Source organism: Calonectris borealis, chromosome 2 (genome assembly GCF_964195595.1).
Source record: "Calonectris borealis chromosome 2, bCalBor7.hap1.2, whole genome shotgun sequence".
In the NCBI taxonomy this organism is placed as follows: Eukaryota; Metazoa; Chordata; class Aves; order Procellariiformes; family Procellariidae; genus Calonectris; species Calonectris borealis.
In genome coordinates, this window is record NC_134313.1 from 125835516 (window position 1) to 125857144 (window position 21629).

Sequence of the window (21629 nt, forward strand, 5' to 3'; positions counted from 1 at the left end):
CCCCTCTTTCTCTGCCCTTCCGCCTGCTTCCTGCAGCAGCAGCAGCTCTTTAACCAGTGCAATGTTTGTGCTCTTACTCTCTGAACGGACCATGTGTGCTGGGAGAGATGCGTCTGGACGGGGGATGCAATTTCTCTCCCCTTTCCCTCTTTTGGGCGGACCAGGTGAGCCAGCTGCAGTCAGTCCAGAGATCTGTGGGAAGGCATCAGCTGGCTTTACCTTTTTCCCTTGAAAGTACGCTTAAACTGAATTGTGCCTGCCAGAGGAATGTATTAGCCATTGTTTAACAAGCTTTACGTTGCTGCATGTGACTTATAAAAATAAATGAATAAATTAATTTACATGTTGGCAGCTGATTTGCATCTAGCAGTAAAACTGAAAGAACTTAAGGACAGAAGGAATTAACTGGCCACCTCTGTATTTTGGGGACTTTTCTCTGGGTAGCCTGGTGACTTTTGTGTAAGCACATCTTCTAGAAAGGCATCTATTCTTGACTGCTAAGTATCAGGGAATGGTAAAACTACTATTTTCCTTGGCACCTTCTTTCAATGGCTAATTAGCTTTCCTGTATGAAAGGAGATTGATTGAGAAGGGAGGAAAAAGGTGGTGAAAAAATTCTTTTCCACACTAAAATAGCCTTCTCTATTTTTCCCTTTTCACATGCTCATAAGCTATCATCAAGTCACCTCTCATTCTTTTATTTATAAACTAAATAGATCCACGTCTTTAAGTCTTCTTTAGCCATTGAATCATTTCTGTGGTTGTCATCAGCATCCTTCCAGTTTTTCATTATTGTTTAAAAAAAAAAAGAACATCTGAACTATGCATTGTTTCCAGTACCTGAGTTTCCACTACTGCATGTGGAGATAAAATTGCCTCCTTAATGCCTGTGCTCTTGTTTATAAAATCGTGGATCGTCCTAACTTTTTTCTTCTACTGTGTTTCTTTGAGAGCTCAAGCTGATGAGGCTTTGTAAAATACATATATTGTGATGATGAATGTTGAAATGAAAACTTCTCTTGTCTGTATAAATGACTATTTCAAGAACAAAAAAAATTGTCAAGACATCTTGGGGGGGGAGTTCCCATTGGCCCATGGAAAACAGACTGACACCCCAGATTAACTAGTGGTCCTAGGACCTGGGGATCTGTGTTTAAGAGCAGCCCTGACTGTTTTAAAGCTTCCACATAAATGACCTAATTACAAAACTTCGTAATCTGTCTCTTGACAGAATTTTTTAAAGCTGATTTTGGCTCTGATGCGGAGTAAAAAGAATTGCAGAGAACTCAGTTTCTTCCCAGGAAGGGTTCTTGGTTTCTGATATGTGACCTGGGAGCTCATATGAATTTTGTTTTATTGTTGACTCTTACAGTCTTTTCAGAGTCACTGTTTTTAGGATAGTCATCCATTCTGAGCTGTCTGTGGTTTTTTCCCTACATGCATAACTTACCTTTTGGCTGTATTAAAAAGCCATTGCTGGAGTGGGTTTGAGCACTCCAGGTCCGTCTTCCTCTGTTTTCTCCCTTTGTGAGTCTCTCACTCACAAATGGTATCAGCTGTCATTTATTGACTTCCAGAAAACCAACAATGGGGATTAACGTCAAGGCTAATCCTGATCTCCGTGGAGCCTCACTTAGCAGCAACATTTGATTGATGCCCTATTTACTACATATGGAGATATGCTAGTTATACAAATCTTGCTTAGTTTTACTTTATTGCTATTGTGTGGTCCTAATTTTTTGTGCTGTTGCTGTGTGAATTGTTTCTGCTATTTTTCATCTAAATGGCTTGTGTAAGGCTTTCTTATTAATGCTCTAAGTGCAAGTAAATCATCAAGAAAACTTGTAATATCAGCAAAATAATGAAGACAGGCTGACCCCAAAAAAATGGTGTTTGGCAAAGATATAAATGTAACTGAACAAAAAGACTAAATTTTTAAATCTGTTTCTATCAATTTTAAAATGGCTATATATTCTTACCCTTTAATTCATTATAAATTAAATCTGGAACAAGTGTTTCTTTTTTTTAACTTTATGTTCATATTGGCTTAAGCATCCTTATTTCACTAGGTTCATCTCCTTATCACTTCTAATACTGGTGCTTGTTTTCTGAAGTTTCCATGGTATCCCCAAAATTATCCAAAGATTCAGTGAGCCTTTTTTAATCTTGGGTACAAACCATCCAGGCCTGTAGATCTAAAAATTTGCCCTCAGTAGATCTTTAACATCCCAATAGCTGCTGATGGCTCGGAAAGTTCATCAGATTTGTGGCAGCAATTCCTCCATGCAGAAAGTTGAAAGCTTATTGAACACATCTTCCTTGCCTGCATTTTTAATGATTAACCATAGGTAGGGCTTCATTCATCCCTAACGTACATACTAAAGTGTTTCTTCTTTCCTTAGTCCTGTCAGTCAAGGATTTCTTCTCCTTCTGATAAATTTTCTCCATGTCACATTTGTATTGATTGCTATCTGATCCGTTTCCCCCTTTCAACTTTTTAAATATTGCTTTGCTATCTTCGCTTTGCCGATAAACCAGGATGGGCTTTTAGATAAAGCTGTCTTCCTTCTTCATTGAAGGATTGCAGCTTTTGGCCATCTAATCTCTTCTTAAAGAGCTTTAAGCTTTCATCTATATTTTCCACCTGAAGTTTTTTTGGAAATTAAGTCTTTTGAAACACCCTTTGTGATTGGGACCATCCTTTTCCTTTGGCTGCAGTGAGTATAGTCAGGTTGTGATCAGTTCACAGAGGGAAGTGCTGATTTATAGACCAATGATTAATTTCTCTGTGCCACTATATGGTTGGAAATGGAGATGTATCATGCTGGGTCCGTGCCACCCCAGCTGGTGAGTTAGGACAGGATGCACTGCTGTGCAAAACTAGCTGTTGTATGAGACGGGGACCGTCTGGACATGCTAGGTCAGTCTGTGTGATAACGGGAAGCGGCGACTGGGGAAGGGACAGAAGGCACAGCCAGTGCTGGGTGTCCGTGTGTCTTAGCTGCTTGAATGATGCCTCAGTTCAATTAATATAATGCAATTTTCTACAGAGACCCTGGGTGGATGTAGCATCTGTGCTTATGAATCAGGTTAATTTTCACAATCAACGGTAGCTATGAAGTAGTTGTGTTGGCCTGGAGGGCTCACTGCTCAAGCTGCCAAAGGGCTCTGCTGGAAGTGGTTAGAGATGGTGGTCAGTACCTGGCTGTAGGACCTGCCCTGCATGTCCAACTCCAGAAATCACGTACGGGAAATCTGCGGTGCCGGTAGCTGTGTCAGGGCTCAGAGCTCTGGTCCAGCCGGGTGAAGAGCTACTCGTGCATTTGGGGATTACACCTGGAACATAGTTTTTTCCAACGGAGATTTTTAAGCCGTAGTAAAGCCAGGTGACCATTGGGGGGCACCAGAACAACAGTAATACGTTGGAACTGCTAATTAGTGCACATGCTGTTAATGTCTATTTGGTGCAGTCAGGGAAAAAAAAAATGTTTGAGGAGGGGAGGAAATTTCTTCCAGTTCTTAAATCAACATAATTTCCTCAGTAGTACTGCCAGCTCTGTTTTGAAGGCATGAGCTGTTAAAGAATAAACTATAGGAAGCATGAATTATCTCCTACTTTCCAGGCAGCACTAGCTTTTTCTTTCCTTTTTTTTTTCCTTCTTTTTCCTTTAATCCTTTATATAAAATTATACATTGCTTACAAGGCTTAGACTATAAAGTTATTTTGAATAAGATATTTTGAATAACTATCACTGAGAGATCAGTGTCTAATAAAATATGAAACGGTGCTTGTAAAGATTTTACAGTTCTCTCCTTTCTAGGCGTTTGGCTGTCCTATATGGGGTCTGAATGCAGTAATGTTTGAGGAGTTAGTATACGGTTTTAACAGCAGTTGAGTGTTGGGTTTTGGTTTTTGGTTTTTTTTTTTTTTTTTTTCCCCTGAGTGACAATTCAGCTGATGGTCTGAACTTCAGACATGAAGGAATACATAAAGACATCCCTTCTGGCTAGTTGCTCTGTGTGGATTTTAGCATGGGTAGATTCTGTGTAACAGTGACTATAGGCTATTGGTGAGTCATGGTGCTAAAGTATCTTTGCTTGCCTCTTGTCCTGGCCTCACAAGAATTAGCAGGAGTGTGCTTGCCTTTATTGTGGGGAAAAGTAGTATTTTTCCATCGAAAAAGAAGGTTCTTCTGCTGTCTACAGGCAAAGGCTTCTTCCAAGTGTGTCTCCTATAACCTCGTGAAATTCCTCCTGCTAATCTTTGATGAAAATTTACACTATTATTATTTAATATTGAAGGTATGACCCTGTTTCAGTAAAGATGTGTTTTCTGTTTTGTTTTAGTCTTTTTAAGTTCCTCAGTGTGAAGACATTGAGTTCCTGTGTGTTGAGTCACAGCATGCTTTCTTAAAGGCAAGGCTACTTGCTTGGCCAGCGCTGTTGGAAAGCATTGTACAAGTTATCCCGAGTCACCTGCAATGGTCAAAACCTAAAGCTGCCAGGGACTTTCATCCCCAATGGTATTGGTGGTCTTCCTTTGTCCAGTTGTCTTACTGATTTACTGGCCTTGAAGTCCCCATTGCATGGATCGATGTTGAAGCACAATCAGAATGTGAGTTTTTGTTAAAACAGACAATCCATTTTTGTAAGTGAAAAATTTTGCAAATACTGTTTCTGACAATCTTGACAAAAGGTCAGACAACAAAGAAATGAACGTAACGTTTGGACACCTGGAAATGACACAGAGACTTGATGAAAGAACTCCTTGCCTGAAACCGTGTTGCTTTTTCTCACTGTGTAATTTGGCCTGAAAAAGATACTACTTCACTATGCAGGTCTTGCTTTCTTTATATCCCTAGACCATCACAGTCACAGCACTACTAGAAAACGGTGTCATTATGAAACATCTGGCTTTTATCAGGTAACTAGGGACATCTGGAAATTCCCGCTTTTTCAAGCTCACTAAGCCTGTCTAAGGTCTTCTAAAAATGATGAAAAGAATTGTTAATCCTACTGCTGCTTAACTTTAAATCGGGAAGTCACTCCTTAAATTTGTGCAGTTCCTTAATTCATGCACTAGATGGTGATCAAAAGCAGCCCAAGTTGTATGCCCTCTTCTGCTTCCCAAAGTCACAGTTGACACTGGAAAATGAAAGCACAAGAGACTGACCGTTTTTCCTGCCAAGCTTTTAAACTTTTGTCTCTGTCCATGAATGATTAATCTATTTAGCAGAATCCTCTTAAAGATTAAGGTAGAAATGAAAGTGTTTAGTGGCGCTGCTAAATTCATATATCCTTTTGGAACTGTGATTTTTAAATCAGTTGTTTGATAAACATATAAGAAGTACTTCTGTCTATGTGACCATGAAATATTCATAAAATATCCCATAACTTCAAGCTAGGGTTAGTGTTGTTTCCACAATACAGGAATTCAAATATACCAGTTCTTAAAATAGTTACTACTGACTGAAACTCAGACTCTGAATGTACAAATTGATTACTGGCAGTTAATATAAGGTAGTAATGGAAAAGGGGGAACACTACTCTGAAAACATGATTACAGATTTTTATAAGATTAAAAACAAACCAAAGAGAAACCACTTCCGTACTGCCCACCCTGAAATTATAAAAGCTGCTCTAATCCTGTACCTTGGGAATACTACTGGCTTCAAAGGGAAAGATTGCAAGATGTATTTTGGATTCTGCAACTGGAAAAATGCATTCCACTGAAGAGAATCAGTCAAAAGTATTCCTTTTAGTAAAAAATCAAAGTAAAATTTTCAGGAATGGAGGCTGATAGATGGACTTAGACAAATTAGGGACATGGGGAAAGATAGTACAATACTGTGTAGAGCAATGGTAGGTAGAAAATATAAATGGTGCAGGGTTTAGATAGTAGAAGGGGAATGTACAACACAGGACTGTAAGATGCCATTGTACAACATGCTGGACTGTACTATAGCCATTATAGGCCTACAGCATAGTTCAAATCAACAGATGAAAGAAGGAGGGTGTCATATAAATAGTAAGTCTTAATAGATGGGAGCTTTTTTTTGTCCTCTGTGTACGTCTGTAAGTAAGGCAGCAGAAGCTTGTCTTAGGACTAGTGCTCAGAGCCGCTCTCGTGCATACATCCTTCCTCTGGCATGGTTAAAAGCTGGTAGAACCAACCTTCTTGCTGCTCCAGCATGGGAGGAGGTCCTACGGGAGATGGCTGTGGCAAAAGATAAAGTGCTGTGGAGCCACCTTCAAGTATGGAAAGACGGAGGAGATCTGATGGTGCGTGGAGCAATGGCGTGGCTTAAATTAGGCTTAAACTGAGTCATCTTTTTTTCTTCCTGAGCAGAACACAGACAATCAATGCTGAGGCCTTATCCCAGAAGCTGGATAAAGAGATCCCCCCCTTGGGCAATAACCTCAAGTTAAATATTTGTAACTCTCTGCGACTTCTGCGAGGCAGGCAGTGAAGGCACAGATCATCAGTGGTTAGGAAGCTGGATAACAGTAAATAAGTATCTGCTTACAGGCAATTGTAGGGTTAAAAAGAGCAAAAGGAAATTTGATGCAGCTACAACATGTTTTACACTGGTGATCCGTGTAGCAATGAGGAAATGCATGGAAAAGCAAGATTCCAGACAACTGAGTTGATGATATGATTCATACACTGACTTTTTAACTCAGCACTCAGCCCAGTTATAATGAGAATCATCTGAGGGAATTAAAATAACAACAGTTTGAAGCTTGTAGGAGGGCAGTAGCCTGTAGCCGTGCTAGATGTGGAGAGTCGGTTGCTCTGTAGCCCGTTGGAGAGATGGAGGTTATGCCACGTACTAGATGGAGCTTTTTCTTTGGCTTTTTTTCTGTATTTGTGTTTTTTTGAGGATTCCACTGCAAGTCTTCCACTTTTGTTCTTAATTGGTCCTACACAGCTGCATGTATATACTTGCATGCATGCAATATATGCATGCAAATAATCTGTGTATACATGAAAAATGGATCTGTGCATGAACACATAGCCAGCTTGGCAGTAGTGCACCAAAGGCATTTGTATGCACTAAATTTATAAAAACTGGCTCTGAATGTATGAAAGGAAGTAGCGTCAAGAGAGCAAAGGCACGCCCTTATTATGGTGTTAGCACGTATTCTCACAAATGTTCTTAGTTAAAGATGGCTCTTCCTCAAGCAGAATCAGAACTGCAAACCCCACATTGTCTCATTCTGTGCATTTTAAGTTTTTGAGCTCAGAGAACTTAACATATGATAGGATAATGAAGTAAAAGCATCTGTGGATTTAATCCTAGTCTGAAGTTCCATTTCAAGTTCATGCCAGATGAAGCCAGATGAACCTCCACCCTGAAGGCTGTTTTCTAATGATCAGTATGCGTGTGTGGGACCAATGGGATGCTCCTGGGATCAAATGCAAATGAGTTCTTATGTATAGAAAATAATTCAAAGCACACATCTTCACAATTTCAGTGAAAATCATCAACCATAGAAAAGACTTCAAAGCAGTGGCAATTCAATACAATGTCAGAAGGTGACTGAGTTCAGGTGTCCTCGGGACCCAGAGGGCTTCCTCCTTTTCCAGCCCAATAGATACGAGGCCGCTGTGGTTCCCTGTCCCCATGTCCAGTGACTACACACAATAGGTGCACACATGCACACGTGCATGCACACACACACACACACAAAACACAATATACACACAGCTGGCTGCACAGATCAACACAGAGCAGCATCTTTACTGGCACCCCCATAAACACATGTAATAGTCATACAGATATGAACAGTATAAACCACCCAATTCTTTTCAGCTGATAAGAACTGAAATCTTGTGGGGTAAATATTATGCACATTATGGTTTCTCTGGTAGCTAGTCTTAGATATTGAGTCTATTCAGCTGCTGGGACCTTGGTCTGCAAACCTCTCAGAGCTCTTATCCTGCTAGCTGGCTCATCTGTCTTGAAGTTCACTAGTGTTCACACATCCACAAAGAAAAAAGAAATAGGTTTTAATAAGAATATATGATAGTTTGTTGTGATCCAGTGCAGGGTTCAGCTAGGTGAGTGTACTGACCAGCAGTCTGTTTGTATCTGACTGCCCTGTTTATCTTCTTTTCCCTCTATTTTCCCCACACTTGTTCCTCCCCAATCCACCTTGACCTTTTTCTGTCCATACTTTTGGTCCTTCACCTAAGCATCCCATAATACGTTTTCTACAGTCCCAGAATTTTCTTCCTTCTGTGTCCCATAGTAAGTACTGTATCCCTCGCCTGGCATTCCTGTGAGAGTTTTTCATTTATTTCTCTTTGTGGTTTCACAATAGGGGCAAGTGTCCTCCTTTGATAATCAGAGGAGCAGTCAATGTGGTGTGCTCCATTTTCACTGATCAGATTACTAAGGTTCCTCTGTCTGTTGTTGTTTATCTGATCCTGGCTGGATCTTTGTGTTCTCTGTGGTTAGCCTTTAATCACATCACCTAACGCACAGCTACCATGTTAGTCACCGGAGGAGCACTTGGTTTCCCTTGATTCTGCTTGTACTCTGGATATCCTCCCTCTGCACCGTGACCAGTGCAGCTCTTGGGCCTATCCAGCAGTTCCATAGCCTAGAAACAGCAGAGGAATGTGGATTTTAGATATCTTTGATTTGAGATAAACTGTCTTCATAGACTTCATCTAGCCATCTAAAACTTAGGCTGGAGAGAAGGAGGAGGAGAGAAGCTTTTCCAAATTGAGCCCATCTATCTTAGATGCCTACTCTAGAATGAGGTGAATCAATCTCTGGAGGTGCCTCATTTTCTCCGTTAATTAAAGGCAAAGCCTAGATGACTAGCTTAGGCTAGATGTTCAACTTTTAGACTGCCAAAACGATGGCAGTTGAATCCTACTTTCCACATTTTACCTTCCGTGGTGGAGGCCATGTCTCTGGGTAACGCATGATGTACAGTTCAATGCATTTAACACTTCCTCTCAAGCTATTACTCCTCTTTTGTATGAGACTCTTACAGAAATAAGCAACTGCCATCTGTAAACAATGCAGGTCCTGATGGAAAAATACTGTCAAGGATCAATATAAGTCAATATACGGAGCTGAAACTTGGGAATTGTAGTCTATTACTGATGTGTGTGGCATAAAGAAGATGGAATGACCAGGATTTGATTTTCTGTGATCCCTCATGTCCTCACTAAGTCTTCACCAACAGTGAAGTTCACACCAGTCACCAGCCCTAGATGTGTGCTGTGAGTGCATGGACTGCTAACCGCTGGAGGAGCTGTCATCTGCACGGCAAGTGGGGCACTCTGCATTGCACCCTGATGCCCGAGTTCAGCTGTGGTTCCTTCAGGAAGGAAAACACTTAACCCAAATGGCGGCAAGTTTTTGTGTATTCTGCAAGAGTACTTGCAAGACAAATTTGCACTAAAAATACCCTGTCCTGCTCGCTGACTCACTAATGTACCTGAGTGATGTCTAGCTTTGGCTTAGAGGTGTGGTTAAGATCTTGGTCGTTATTTCCTTTCTGTGTGCCTCAGTTCCTTCCAGAGATTAAGATGGAGATGATGGTATTTCCTCTTATCTATGAAGTACATTGAAATGTGGGGATGGAAAGCACTGCAAAACTCCAAAACAGAAGGAATTTTTCACTTATACTTAGGAATACAACTCCTTTTTCCTTTTTCTTTTTCCTGACAGCAGCTACTTATTGATTTGTGTCTCTGCTCCTTACCTGCCTAATGCATGAATAGGAGATGGATGTGGCTTTAGGAGTATCAGGTTTTTAAGACAAATGAGAAAATTTAAAAAATGGTGTAGCTCAAACAGGGCTTTTGATTCCTTAGCGGTGCTTGTCCTGGCAGAAGAATGGAAGGAAGGTCTACAGCAGCATGAAGGAAGAACCCAATGAAATGTACAATAATACAGTTGTGGTAGAGAAAAATAAGTATTTCTATCCCCAGATATTTAATTTTATTGGAAATTATATGATTTAATTATCAAACCACAGTAATTATGACCCATGCGATACTAATGACTATTGGCAACAAGGCTCACGAGGACACACAATCTAATTAGCTTTAATGGGATGGATTTAATAATACATTGGATTAACATCTGTTAGAACCAAGTATCAAGATTTATTGTTCTCTGAATAAATATTGACCTCTTGCTCTCCGGTCAATAAATCTTAAGTTAGCCTCCACTTATATGAGTATCTACCTATTACGTTAGCACTCTTCTCTTTCCTACCATCAACTTCAGTAGGAGGAGAGGGGAGCTGCACTTCCCTCTGCTGCATCAATTGCTTCTTTAAGAAATTGCAAGAAAGCATTGGATTTGCAATTAGAGGAAAAAAGCGTTGGGACCTAAACTCTTTGTCCTTTCTTCACATAAAACTGCCCTTCCTTACTGTTGCTTGAGAAGTAGAAATTTCAGAAATATTCAGAAAAAATTGATTAATAGTAATGCCACAGAAAAAGTGCGTAGCTTGCATCATCTCCTCAATTAAGCAGTCTTTATATTTTGTGTAATGTTGTGAGTAGTGTCAGAAATACTTGTGGGGGTGAGCGGGAGGAAATCCTGCTCCTTCATGTGTACTGAGATACAAAGTTTTCTCTAGGACTTCAGATTTCATGTTGTGCTGCAGATATTTAAGCACAGATTCCTTTCTAACTGTAGGTGTCTCAAGAGGATTGAGATGGAATATGTTTCTTTTTCATGCCTACAAGGGAGGAATTTCTTGTTACTCTCCGAAGGGCTCAGTGCGGTCAGAAATATCTACAAGTCTTGCAAAATTTCTTATAACCAAGAAGAGTTCCTCTAAAAGCAGTAGAAAATACTTGAGATCGATATCCATTCAGCAGACATTTAGACCTTCCTTTCAAATTTAATAGAGTTATAAGGAAACATGTTAGTTTAGTTAGTTAGTCTAACTCTACTGCAGGTGAATTCAGCTATAAAACTCCCCGTGACTTCAATGGCAGACTTCTGTAGGTGAATGTTGATTAATGTAGGAAATTTTTTCTTGAGCCACTGATCAGTCGGAGACTTTATAAATTTCGTAGGAAGATTATTTGTATTTATTGAATTCTATGGAACCTTTTCAATAAAGGAAGTGAAATCTAGCAGACTTTAATGCATAGTTTTATATAGTAGATTGTAACTGCTTTCAAAGATCAAAAGATTGTTCTTGCGCGCGCTCTCTCTCGTAAAAATATATATGCTGGGGCTGAAGCTTGACAAAAACGTGCAAGTTTTCCACCTTTTTTCACCCTGCTATTCTTTTGCTTCTAATTGTACAATTTTTACCTTTTTGGTGTGATTTATAGGTAGCTGTGGCACTAAGGGAAATTGTGGCATTTGCCATGGTCCAGAGTGAATGCCATGGTCCAGAGTGAATACCTGGTCAGACTGGCGAAAGAATAAGGTTCTCAAAGGAATTTGGTGTACAGGATTAGAGGATTTAATCTGTGCCTCTGAATGCTAAGGCATATCTATAGGGGTGTTGTGTAGGCCCGAGGTTAGTCAATTTTTTATTCCATTTATTCCTTTTGAGGTAAGTATATTGTTACAAACCTCTGCAAGAGGGATGCTACATTTTGAGCCGTGTGCCTTTTCCCCTCCAACTGCCACTAAATTATCTAGGGATTGACTGCAGTCTAGTTCCATTTAGCTAAGGCTGTTATTAATCATAATTACCTATCTTTTGGTTCTTTAGTTTGCAAATACTTGTAGGTGCAAATCATTATTCTCCCTTCACTTTCCACCCTTTCAGACTGCAAGAAAATTTGTGAATTTTGAAACCCTAGGGATCCTGCTTTGTTCTTTCTGTTACCTGAATGTCCATGCATTTAAGCACAGAGGTTTGTAACATATGTTGCGTTAAGTTGTGGATGCAAAAAGTTGTGGATAATAAAAAAGGAAAACTTGCTCACTGGGGATGAGGAGAGGAGGAAGGCTGAGCTGGAATGAACATTGTCCTGGGATAGGATGTACATGAGGAAAGTGGTGTTGACTTTGATAGGGCTCCATGTGGAAGGGTTTGGTGGCCTTTATTTCATGTCCAGATCAGGCTTTAAATGAGTTTCAGGTAGGCAAAACAATTCTAATAACTGACAGTTATTGGTCCTATAATTCACAGGATGGAGGGGGGAAGGGGATAATTTTCTTTGTTAAATTGGGTCATCAGATCAGGCAGCAGCCTTGCTTTTGTGGTGGCAGTCTGGGTAGACACCATCCTCTCATCCACCCCAAGAGATTGTAAGCAGCCTCTGAGAAGGTTATTATGATGTTTTTAAAGGAGAAAAAAAAGAGACAAAACATATCTAGTTTTGTTGTAATACTAATTTTTCTTTAGATCTGGTTAAAGAATATGAACAAAGATGCATTACTGTTCTTTAATCCTTACTGTAATGCAAATACACAAGGTGCTGCTACCTTATGCCAGAAGCTGACTTGTGCAAGTAGTAAATAAGATCTTAACAATTGGGAATCATTCCAAGTTTCCTTTTTCTACACCAGAAGTGTGTCGAGTTTTTCAACTTGTGTCACCATATAATGTAATCTTCCTATTGTGAAGTGCTCCTCCCAGACATTCACACTGCACTGTGATTTCTTTTTTCCCCCAATGGAGTAGAACAGAAGCTCATCCCTATGCATGCAAGCTAAAAAGGATATTTTTTTTTGTAAGTTACTCTTGCTTTCAAGATGACAAGCTACCCTTTCATCCTGGATGGAGAAGGGAACTTGTCTTTGGCAGGGTTTGAAAGACTGGAAAACCTAGTCACTAAAATGGGAACTTAACAAAATGTTGTACAGAAGAACCTCATGTATGCTATGAAAGCTTTTAAAATAATTGTTTTTATAAAACCAGTAGCGCTCAACTCTTGCTTAAACAGATCAGAGCGCTGTATTCATAGCGTTGTGTGCTAGCCTTTGGAGTTTTCTTAATGCCTACACTTTCCACGTGGCTTGTTAATAAGACCTTGCTAAAGCAACACAGAAATGACAGAAAAATAATAAGAAATCCACGTGAATTGTCTTGAAAAGCCACATGTGCTCAGGTGGAAGAAGACATGGGACTGTGCACCTGGAAAACTGTGTTGTTCACCAATGTACATTTTAGCTGTAAGTAAAAACATACACAAACATCTTTAAGTGCTGATTCTGTTCTGGGTGCTGTCTGTTCTGGCTCCTCCTTTTCAGAGGCAAATACCATTAGTGTAAAAGCCTTTGTCTGAAGGCTATTTTTTGTTGCGTAAATGACCGGCTAAAGAAGTCATTTAAGGCAATCAAAATCCAAAGCCAGCCTGCCATCTCCTATTAGTCAGGTCATTTTCAGTGATTTGTGGGGTTCATTAATGTGTCTTCTGGCAAAAAGCAATGGGTGAGAAGATGATGTGCAAAATATGATAGCATAGACATACTGCACAGCCCTGAGTTGAAGGTGCGTGGAGAATGTCGGTATCGGGACAAAAATACAGCAGCATCTGTTCTCCTTTGATATGTTAGTTGCTCCGAAGAATGTGGAAGTGGTTACTGCTATTTTGACAAATGCACTTATTTCTCCTTTTGTTGCCTGGTGTGGCACAAGGGGAACACTGGCGCAATAGTGTACGGCAATAATTTATTAGTGGTTTAGGGATGTGGGCCCAGAACAAATTCTAGACAAAAGAAAAACATGTTTGGGTTTTACAGAGCGCCTTGGCTACAGGAACAAAGCTGTGATTGGGTGTGCAAATATTTGGTATTTCAATTGTCCTGGTTGGGGTGACAGCTGACAAATGGTCTGAGTTTGTTTTTAATTATCACCAAAAGGGAAAAAAGCCTCTTGTTTTAAAGCCAGCAACTGATGTTGCAGCACAAGGCAAGAAAAGATATTTGACAGTGGAGGATATACTTTCTCAGTGTTCTAATATGTTGAAAGCACTATTACTTCCAAATATTTATAGTATTTAGCTAGTTTTGTGATTACACACAACCAAGGAAAGTGTTTTGTTCACTTGTATTGCATCCAATGATTGATATTAAAATGCCAGCTACTGTTCTTACTTAATACTGACTGGTATCCTTGTCAAAGTTATCTTCTGCAGTCACACTGGGAAATGCAGCAGATATGCTGTGACAGATGTTTGTGAGACCTATTTGGCACAGAAATTATTTAATATATATCATACTAGCATACAGAGCACCCATGAGGTATCAGGGCCGATTACAATAGATGTATGAACACATAGAGACTTCACTGCCCTGAAGGATTATATGCCTCCTGTGGAGGGAAAAAGGAACCTGTTACCCAAAAAAGATGGAGTGATTTGTCCAAAAAGCCTCTGGCAGGGTTAGGGACCAGTCCCATTTGTTGAGTCTATATCCAGTACTTCAACCACTGTGCTATCATTTAAGCAAGATAAGAAACAATATTGTGAAGACCCACTGAAATTAATAGCCCCTATGTAAAAGTTTAAAATTGTGTCCAAATACTTCGCTGAATCTTTTTTTTTTTTTACTTTTCTGGTGGCAATTGCTGTACAATAGTTGTTTTCTTATGAATATACATGAATACAAACTGGTCGTTTCTTGCAGGAAGCATAACTTGTCAGACTTTGAATAGCTAATAAGTTGCCTTTTAAGTAACAATCATGAACTTCCAAATGAAAATTTGCCCCTTCTGGGGTAGCCAAAATAGATTTTTGTGGTCAGATGAGAGAGTCTGTTCTGTATAAACTTGTCTTCCATTGCAAGGAATAATTGAGGCAAGAACACAAAATGTGTTTTCCATTTTTGTGAAATCATGAGAATGTGATCTTTCCATTTTGTCAAAAGGGCGACTTTTTTTGTCTTCTAGCTACAAAGCTTCAGCCAATTTCCAATGCAGTATTCGGCACCTCGGAAAGTTTCATCAAGGCTGTATTTGAGGAAGAGAAATAGTTTGAGCTGCTAATATGCTCCTGTCCTTCCAACACTGTCTAGCCTGCTTTTGTGGATCCCTAGAAAGGTTATTGATTTACTGCAAGTGTGGCTTTCTCTAGTAAAAGCTGAAGGCTGTTTGCAAACTGCCACCTGAAGCAGGCACATAAGGAGGAAATTTAGATAATTGCATTCTGCTTCCATTGAAGTCCCTGGCAATTTTGAAATGAATTTCAGGAGGAGCAGAGTGGGGTCCGGTGACTGGGAGTCACTGCTGCCAGCAGCTGGAATAGCTCTTCAGCTTTATGTTGCATAGATGCTCGGTGACCTGGGAACTGTCCAAAAGATTTGGAAAAATGTTTCTGATAGCAGTTGCCAGTATTAACACCAGTTTTTATAGGCATTCTGACTTTGTACTACTTGCTGGGCTAGCACATTTAGAGTCATCCACACTACTCGAAGCTATTCGCATGAGTTTTCCAGCCAAATTTTGCCGACAGAACAGGCAGTCCCATGAATTTTCTCATACTTTCTGTCTTTTCTGGGAGCCAAAAATTCTACAGATGTTTCAGATAAGCCGTGTCAGCACTTTTAATCCCACATATTTATGGTTGGACAAATAATGGATTTTTTGGTTTGGCCACTGAATTAAGAAACTGGAAGCTTCTTGGTTTTAGTTGACCAGAAAGAATTTTTGTTTTCAGACAAGCTAAAATGAAGCAATTTGCTTAGTTTCGGTTTCCTCAGTCCTTTTCTACTGGCTGCAATAAAAATGGGTCAATTTCCAATTGAATTTAAGTTTTAATTGAAAACAGTGTTTTGAAACAAATACTCAAAATATTTTTCTTTCAAAAATTTAGAAAACCTTTAGGCTTTTCTGGTTTCTTTATTTTTCTGGCTAATGCTATCTTTTCACTTGGGCTATTTGTCAAATCCACAATTATTTTTTTCCCCTGAAGCAATATATTTTCATAAATTTATTGCTTAGCAGAATATTTTTACCCAGTATTGTTATCAATTTGCAACTCATTCCTGTGGCCTTAATGTTTAAATACAAAATTTACAGAATATTGCTTTTAAAGACTATAGCCTCTAGGCTACAGTTTGGAAAAGCTGTTGTGATATGTCAACACCTGGTATGACTAGACTAATACAACTAGAGTCTGTGAGAATGACGGCAGTACAGGTAGCATTCAGGTAACAGTGGTACAGTGTCAGAGGCATAGGAAATAATTTGTGATGGGACAGTTGAAGATACTGGATTAGGTCTAAAATGAGATCCCTTACAGATTAAGGGAGGGCATGGAGAAAGAAATTTATAACCAAGGTTGGACATGGTCTTCCATTATCAGCAAGCTATTCTGCAGTTGTCCAACCTGAGCTTTCTTGCACTTTCAGCGTATCTGTTAATTGCAATTGTCAGAGACAACATTAGAGCAGAAAAATAAGAGGCTAATTAAAACCAGTAGTTGCTTATTGCTGTATTTCAGCAAGAAGAACAAGGTAGCATTATTTGCTGGGAAATTCTGCTTCTCCTTAGGACAATTTATTTGGCTATGCACACCCAAATGCATTAGTGCAGTTGGGCTTGGAGGCTCAGTGGATTTACCTCATGAACAAAAGAGCTACATTACTCTTTTCTGTCTCTTGTAATCAGAAAGCATCAGCTATTTTAGACTAAATATAGGATTTGAGCTATAAGCTGGTAATAGTGGGGTATGTATTTTAGAAGTTAATGGGATTGTGTGATTTGAAAAAGCTAGGCATCTGGTTATCTTATTATGATTTTTTTTTTTTTTGTAGTTAGAATAAACTTTTACAAACCAATTCTGATTACAAATGTCCATACTGTTCAACAGGAGGCAGCTTACAGTGAATGAATTCCAAAGCATAATACTGTGCCGTGACTAATGGGGTGGGAACATCACCTATTTAACAGAGCTGCTCTGGAGATTTCACTTTACACAAGAAATCCATGTGCTAGAAAACTGTTCTTAGCTTAAGAACCAGTAGCTTACATAGCTTGACCACTTTGAGAATCGTTTTGGAGGCCTTGCTAGGTGGAAGAAGAAGAAATTATCTCAAATAGGTGTTTCATCAAGCCATTTGAAAGGATTTTAAGTGTCCAAACTTGGGAACTAGCTCTTGGAGACACTAGGTACATGTTTCTCCTCCTAAGAAAGTGCTCAACTCTATAGATGAGTCAGTCTATAATGGTGGTTGCTGAAGTGTGTTATGCAGTCATGGCCTGAGCTTGGTGGGAATTCTTGAAGTGTTGGAGAAACTTGCATCAAATGGCATTGACGAGTCAACCAGGAGGAATACAGTGGGTTTTAAGGTATTGTCCTGTGGTACAATTGTGCAGAACCACTTTTCTCAAGGATACTTGAGATATGGATGAGGGAGATATGTTGCGTTTCTAATCCTCCTGGTGCACTACTTCAGCTGTAGTGTCCATCTGGCCCTGGCTGCTTATCGCACTGCTCTGTGTGCGTGTACGTGCTGGGAAGCGACAGTGGCATCTTCCATGTGAATATATATGAGGGTCAGCTGTGGTCTGGACTCTTCATAGACACAGCTTAAACTTTAGGGCTAAAACTGTTATTTGTAGTGTGGCTGAGTGCTGGCTGAGAGTGGGAGAAGAGATTATCCTGTCACCCAGGTAGATGGAGAAGGAGCTAAAGTACTATGTCATTTTTGCTCTAGTTTAAAAAACTCTGCTATTAGTAGTAAGGGAAGCACGAGATTTTACAGCCTCTGTGTAGGTCTGCACAGGGAGACTGTGATGCACCGATCAGTCCTCAGGCAAAGCTCTTTCCTGGGTCTCTGGTTGCACAGTGCAGTGTGAGCAGCTCTGCTGCAGGACGGTCTTCCATGCACTGCACCTCCTTCCCACCTTCCTAGGTGGGAGAAGGGCATGTCTGATAGCTAATATTTCAAGTGTTTGAAATAATAATCTCCAGGATGGATTGGCAGGGGAGGCCAGCGGTGGGAAGGAAGAGGTAAAGGGAGAAAAGGAGAGAAAACGACTTTGGTTTTAGGATACACTACACTTAAAATTCTGAGACTGCTCCACTGACAGGCCACATAAAGAATTAAATTTACAATTTGAAGTAAGTTCTGTAGTAAAATAATTGGACTGGTAAAGCAATCTCACTCTCACTAAATTGCTTTCCGAGGAGCCTATCCTGAATGGGGCTGTGCAGCTCTTTCTGATATTTAAGCATCCTCAGGTCTCATTGACTTCAGTGGGAATTAAACTCATTGAACTCCTCACTAGGCAATTAGTTCCTTATAGGTCTAATTTTTCTGCTGCAAAGTGGTAGCTGCCTTTACTTTCCGTTAGCAGTCGTACCCTGTGCTCCTCAAGTCCAAGCCTTAGCATGCACGTATCATTTAATGGTTCTTTTGTGAGACATTTGTGCATATACTCTGTTCCTTACTGCTTTCTGTGGATAAGATCCCTGATAGTTTTGTTACACTGACTGCATCAGGTTAGCAAATAGAACATGCAAAATACGTGATGGAAAATCCTTCCAAAAATAATCCTGTCAAAAGCCCGTAAGACAGTTTTATGTTTTGTTTTGTTTCTTTTAAGTAGGAAGTGTTTGTTTTGCCTTCAAAAACGGATGTCTCCTCAAATTAAGAGGACAACTTCATTAGCATGAAGAATGAATGAGATAATAAATGAGACAATGAAAGTGATATTTTTCTACCTTTCCTTTCCATGAGAGAAGACCTGCTGAAATGCAGTATATTTACAGTCCTCAAATTACGGAAGCTCTAAATGTTTTTGCTTCTATGGTCTCCATTTGTGCTGCTGTACATTTTGGGATGATGGATTGTGGAGCACTGGGTGTTGAGATGAAGAGAATCAATAGTGTGATACAAAAGATGAAATAACTCTGATGGAACATCAATAAAGGCTAAAAGTTGCCATAGGGATTTGAATCTTAAAGAAGAGCTTGAGAAAGTATATTAAGAAGAATTTGCTTCTCCCCTTGCACTTGTAGTGTCTTTATTCCATGAGCAGAAGTCGCGTGAGGGTTCTTGTCAAGCACAGGGGTGGAGGAATTTTTTCTTTTCTGTATGTATACGGTGCCTGGCACAATGCCTCCTGGGCACAATGTCTTCCGAGCATTGTCACGTTGTTGTTGCTATCTCAGCCTATAGCTGGCGTGAATAAAAATGAAAAAGTAGAGCTCTTAATAGCCTTATGTGCTGTTAAAGGGTTCATCACATGCAAACTGTAGGAGAAGTAGGAGAGTTTTTATAATGCCAAAGTTATCCACTGTTTAAGAGAAGGCATGTTGCAGGTCTGTTCACTCTTGTGTATAACCAGGAGTGTTCCCAACCAAGAGTCTTCCCATTTGACTCCACCACTGGCAAATTGTACAAGAACAATTATAAGGCCCAGGTTTTGCCCTAGTGTTAGCACTGCACAGTACTGCATTTAGCGATTTGTTAGGATTGTTTGGAATATTTGGTCTGACGCAGAGAGGATTGTTTGCTGAGTAGCATACTTTTCAGGGTGAAGAAGGCTGTCTCATGCAAAATAGCTACCATCTCTATCCAAGCAGAACTCCAGTGGTTTTTGGTTGTTTTGCTTTTTGTTTTGTTTGTTTTTTTTTTTTTTTTTCTTGAGTATGGACTAAATGAGGTTAGTCTGATGTAATTCCGAGCTATAAAACAAGAAAATTGAGGAATCCTTGAGTCATTTGCTAGGCAGACAGAAACCCAGGTGGGTGATGGTATAGGGATATATTTGATTAGTTCTGTTTCTAAATGATATATGCATTGCAGATACAGAGCAGAATTGTGTTTTCATTGGTAGCTTTCATTAGGATCCTCACACAGGAGGCACACCTGGAGCTCCACATTAGATTTTATGGATACTGTGGAAAAAGGTGTTATTGAATGTGACTGACGGTATCACAGTATGCCTCTTAATGTTTCTGTTGTTATTCTGAGTGTTCCTGTCCTCATTGTTATCTTCTTGTTTCCCCAATGTTTATCAGAACTCCTTTCACAACTTTTTCTCATTTTTTGCTTGCAGCAATATGCAAAAAAACAGAATTCTGATTGCACATTGCATTCTGAAACGATATTCATGCTTTCATGTGCATAATTCATACTGATGTCACACTCTGGACTTTAATTAGAATTCTGACTTTATCACTCTCATAGTTTAAAAAAACAAACACTAAATAAACCACATAGCTTTGTCACAATGATAAACCAAAATGAGAGAGGCAAATTAAGTTAGAACCATAAACACTCCTCCTCTGAATTCAATATACATCTTGAAACAATGGTAATTTAGACATGTACCACTAAACAAATATGGGAAAGCTAGGCTTTTAGTGTTGACAACCTTAGCTGTTTCTATCTAAGCAAACTGTATGGGACTTGCCTACTAAAATGTGCCATGTGAAAATAAAGCTATTAAGGCAAGGTTGGCATCATCATTTTTCTTTTGCAGATCAGGTGGTAGTTTCTGGCAGTAACTTTTAGAGTTGAAATAAATTAATGCAGAAACCAAGGTTAGGTCATACACCTATTTGCTTAGTTCAAAGTCAAACCGTCACAAAAGGAAGAAAAGGAATGCACTGTTCTGAGATACATTAGTGTGATTAGAAATATATTAAAATGCAACACATTTTTAAAAATAGTGCTTCTGTCAAAATACTTATTTATGTTGAATTCTGTCTTCCAAGAAATAGACTACTTAATCCATCAATGCATTTAAGCTTATGACTGATTTCAAGCATGAAAACACAGAACTACTCACATGCTTAAAGTTAAGCACAAGATTAATTGGACAAGGTTAATAGCCCTGCTGGGATGACATCAACTGTTCAGCTATAAGGACCTGACTCTGCCAATCTTACTCATGGTTTTTTTTCTGCAGTGAGACACCTAAGAGATTTCATCCCATTCAACACGAGAGTGGTGTAGCCAAATGCTACTTACGCCTTAATCTAAGAGATGAAATCTTAAGCTCCAGGATCAGGCCTTCTCCCTTAATGTTGCATCACACTGACTTCTTTGGCAGCTTAAGTTTCACAAGGGTTCAATGGAGAGTGTCCTCTAGGGAGACCTGCTTTGCAGATGTGGAGAAGGGCCATCAAGGGCGGGTAGTCAGGCTTAGCCTACTTAGCACAAGGAGAGAAACCTGCCTTTTACCAGCTGCAGTTGATGTTCTTCCTGAGTTCAAACCTTTGATCTAAATCAGGAAGACTAGGGACCTTAAGCCAAGCTTTCCCATGTTGCAGATGAATGCCCCAAGCAGCAGGCTTTTTAGATCTTGCTCTGATTCTGCCAGGAGTCCCAGAACCTGAGCGTCTCAGTGCACAGTCTGCCTCTAAACCTGCAGGTCTGAGCTTTAATGTTTCTTGGGGCAGGCAGTGGGAAGGCAGGCAAGGGGTGCAAAACTCAGACACTTCAAAAAAACTTCGTAAGTTCCCACAGCATTCTCCTAGAGAAGATGGCGGCTCACGGCCTAGACAGGTGCACTCTTCGCTGGGTAAAAAACTGGCTGGACGGCTGAGCCCAGAGAGTTGTGGTCAACGGAGTTAAATCCAGTTGGCGGCCGGTCACGAGTGGTGTTCCCCAGGGCTCAGTACTGGGGCCGGTCCTGTTCAATATCTTTATCAATGATCTGGACGAGGGGATCGAGTGCTCCCTCAGTGAGTTTGCAGACGACACCAAGCTGGGCGGGAGTCT

General features: G+C 39.9%; 1 protein-coding gene across 2 annotated transcripts in view; it reads left to right on the top strand.

The window, feature by feature from the left end:
* Positions 1-21629, top strand: part of GADL1 (glutamate decarboxylase like 1) — an 87318-nt gene that overhangs the window by 61740 nt on the left and 3949 nt on the right. The gene's annotated exons all lie outside the window — the stretch shown is intronic.